The sequence below is a fragment of the Octodon degus genome, unplaced genomic scaffold (genome assembly GCF_000260255.1).
Source record: "Octodon degus isolate 3935 unplaced genomic scaffold, OctDeg1.0 scaffold00219, whole genome shotgun sequence".
Taxonomy (NCBI): domain Eukaryota; kingdom Metazoa; phylum Chordata; class Mammalia; order Rodentia; family Octodontidae; genus Octodon; species Octodon degus.
In genome coordinates, this window is record NW_004524795.1 from 982,791 (window position 1) to 987,013 (window position 4,223).

Sequence of the window (4,223 nt, forward strand, 5' to 3'; positions counted from 1 at the left end):
CTTCTTTCTTTCTTTCTTTCTTTCTTTCTTTCTTTCTTTCTTTCTTTCTTTCTTTCCTTCCTTCCTTCCTTCTTTCTTTCTTTCTTTCTTTCTTTCTTTCTTTCTTTCTTTCTTTCTCTTTCTTTCAGATAGTGACAGGGTCTTCCTATATTACCCAGTCTGACCCTGAAATACTGGGCTCCAGAGATCTCCCTGCCTCAGTCCCCTGACTAGCCAGGACTAGGAGTATGCACCAGTGTGGTCGAGCAAAGAGTATTACTTAAAAAACGACAACTCAAGAAAGAGGAGGAGATGGAAAAGCCTGACAGGGAATTTAGCCCTGGGGAAGAAATCCTTCCAGAAGAGAAGACAATGAAGTGGGCTTTGTTAGCTATTTGCTGCGGATCAGACTGTGCCAACATGTGATGACCTCAAACAACAATAAATAGCTCTTAAATAGCTACACTTTCAGGGTAGGCAGGTGGTCAGGACTTCCACAGCAGGGGAGCTGGGATCTTTGGGCTTGAGATAGCTCTTGAGACTCAGTGAACTTATCAGCCAGGCCGGCCACAGCCCTGGGAAAGCTAAACAGGGGCTAGAGGAGCTGTGTCCCAAGTGGGGCACTTCCCCGGCTGTTGGCTACAGACCTTGGTCCCTTAGCACATGGAACCTCCCTTGAGACTGGCTAGGCGTCTTCAGGGTGGACTTCCCCAAGGAGTGGGCCCAAAGCCAGCAGACCGAGCTGCAAACTCTTCTAGGACTAGCTTTAGAAGTCACACACATCTCAATGGTCCTGCTGTAGCAGAAGATGCCCGCCCACCAGTGTCCTTCAGTCTGTAAGTTGCCCAGGTAATAGTTCTGGTTCCAGTTCCAGTTCCTGTTGCTTTTGTTTCTTAGAAACAGCTGCTCAGTGTGTTTGTGTTTGCCTTAGCACCACAAGTCAGCCTCTCAGAGGAAACGCACAAGGGTGTGAGTACCAGGCAACGAGCATCGTTGGGGACCATCTTGGAGGTGAGCTACCTCAAGGAGAAAATTCTAGCTAGGCGTGGTGCTGAATGCCTGCAATCCCAGCACTCATGGGCCAAGTTTGATCCCATGCTGGACAACTTAGTGACTTAGCAAGACCCTCTCTCAAAATGAAAACAGTGTCCCTGGCCCAGGCACACAAGTGTACCTTTGTTTACTATGTCTGTCTACAAGAGGTGCCGGCAGTTTTTCTTTTTTCTTTTTTTTTTTGTGGCCAGGTCAGCCTACCCTGGGGGTGGGGCTGGTGTGGCATGTGGTGCCAGGGATTGAACCTCAGTCCCTCCGTGCTTACCTAGGCTTGCCTAAGCATGAACTTTAGACCACTGAGCTGTCTCAGCGGCCCTTCAGCAGTGTTTTTATAAAGGTGCAGTGTGCATATTGGCCCTAATTTATTAAGATACGTCCAAATGTAAAAGGTAAAGGAAAGCCAACTTTAAAGAAGAAAAAAAAAGTATTGATTCATAGGAAGGAAGGGTTCAGAGGGAGGAAGCCTCAGGCATAGCTGGACCTGAGTCTAAACATGCTGTGACCTTTCTCCCCATCTTAACTCTTCTCTCCCCTCACTTGATGTTTCTGTGTCACTCTTCCCTCCTAAAACTCTCTTGTTACCCTGGCACCCAGGGCTCCAGTCCTGTTGATTCTTAGGTTCAGCTTAGGCATGGGGCATCTGTGGGGAGGCACTGGAATATTTGTGAGCCCCACTTTTTTTTTTTCTTTTTTTGTGGCCAGCTCAGCCAGCAGCATGTAATGCCAGGGATTGAATGGCAGTCCCTGCATTTTGCCTAAGCTTGCTGGCCCTGTGAGACTCATTTTCTTTGACTCCTATCTTCAAAATTGGCTGTGGCCGAGGAGATAAAGTATACTACCTGGCTTAGTCTACAATTTATGGCCACCCCTAGAACATGGAGCTGACTTAATTTTCTCTTTTCTTTTTTGGCTTTTTGAGACAGGGTCTTGCTATGCAGTTCAGGCTAGCCTTGAACTCACTTTGTAGCCCAGGCTGCTCTCGAACTCACAATAATCCTGCCTCAGCCTCCCAAGTGTTGGGATTACAGGCATTCACTATTAGCCTTTTACAGTTAAAAAGTAGAATTTGGTTTTCAGATAACTTTTCTCAGTCATTAGTCATAACAGTTCTTCAAGAAATGGGGAAATACAGGTGCAAACATTTATGGCTTTGAACATTTAGCTGTCAATGTCTTTGCCTCTTTTGCACAACAGAATGCCCAAGACAGGGTGATTTATGAAAGAAAGAGGTTTATAGTCTGGAAGACAGAAATTCTAAGAGCATGGTCCTGGCCTCTGGGGAGGGCTTTCTTGATATGTCACAGACATGTTAGAAGGCATCACATGATAGGGAATGTGTGCCAGAGAGCTCACTTTTTTTTTCTTTTGAGACAGGGTCTCACTATGCAATTCAGGCTGGCCTTGAGCCCACTTTGGAGCCCAGACTGGTCTAGAATTTGCAACAATCCTCCTGCCTCAGCCTCTGAGAGTTGGGATTACAGATGTGCACCTCTACATCCTGAATTGCCTAACAACAAATTCAACATTTTGTCTATTCACAGAGTTATCCATTTATAAGAGTGAAGGTCCTGTGACTGTGTCACCTTCCAGAGGTCCCACCTTTAGCACAACCATGTTTTTAGGAGTCAAGTTTCTAATCTGAAATCATGTCAAGTTTCTAATCTATAAGGATCTGTGAAACATATTAAGATCCGAGCAAATAGGCTGGGGAGATAGCTTAGTTGCAAAAGTATCTGCCTGGCAAGTACAAGATCCCAAGTTCAATCCCCAGGACCGCATGCCGTGCCCATCCCAGAACTGGGCGTGGTGGCGCATGCCTGTAATCCCAGCACTAGGGATGCCGAGACAGGAGGATCCCTATGAGTCCGAGCTGTGTAGGGAGACCCTGCATCAAAATAATTAAATTAGAAATTAAAAAATTTAAAGATGAGAGCACATTGGTACCTAGGGATAGCCACACCCTACTTCAGCAGGAACGGCCTCGCTCTTGGAGCTGAGATTTCTGGACCACGTCCATTTTGACATCTACTCTTCTGTCACCTGGAAGCCAGGTTCTCCATCCTTTGTGCCTTTGATAAAAGAACTCAGTCAAGACACAGGGGCACTGTGCAGAAGTGGAGATAGTTTTTTGAGAAGCAGACGGAGATTTATGCAGTCAGAGATGGCCAGTAGTGCCATGAGGTGTTTTGTCTTGTTTTCTGTTTTGTCTTTTTTTTTTTTTTTTATTTTTTTTATTTTTATTTTTTTTTATTTTTATTTTTTTTTGTTTTGTCTTTTTGAAACAGGGTCTCACTGAGACAGGCTGGCCTTGAACTCACTTTGTAGCCTAGGCTGGTCTTGAACTCATAGCGATCCTTCTGTCTCAGCCTCCTAAGTGCTGCGATTGTAGGTGTGTGCCACCACGCCCAGCTCCATGAGTGTGTTTAGGCACCTATCGACTCAGGCCAGACTTATTCCCAAGGCTCAGGGGACCACTGTGATTGCAAAGCTAATCTCCTTCTGATGCTACTTAGTGTCTTTCTCTTTCTTGTCAAATGGTCAGTGTTGCTTCTAGGGCCTTAATGATGTCAGAAATTTAGGCATGCAATCCATAAAAGATGAAGGCTAATTAAATCAGGTCTCAGCTCAAGGAAGAAAGTCTTTAAAGAATGTGTCACCCTTTCTGGTGTCACGGGGCCATATGCTGTGGTAACCAGGAAGGCTGCACACCTTATTCCAGAAATAGAGGCCTGCAGCTTTGAGTCTGAGACCTAATTAATGATCCTAAATGTATCATACACTGAGGCCATTTTTGATTATAACTGGCAAAACACGCTATTTCCGACCCCCTTTGTCCCTCAGGCTCAGTCATGTCTAACTACCGGCCTCACATCTTGGAATAGGAGTTGGCTGTTTTGTGCTGTTTCCCTGACTTCTTAGCAAGCGGCACATTTTTCTCCAATTGAAGGCGTTATCAATTCTACCACACCATCCTTTCTCATCATTAAAGCTTCTTTCGCCTTCCCTTGCACAGCACCTTCCGCTTTACCTGTGAATCTTTCCGTTCCGACACTGAGCAGAGAGACAAAAACACGAGGCCCTGCAATTCCGGTTCTGTCTGGGAAGGCAAGTTTCCTCTGAGCTAGATTATGCCTGCAGATCCTGCGCCCCGCTAACACTCTATGGCTCCCTCCTCCCCTTTTCAAAGTCCT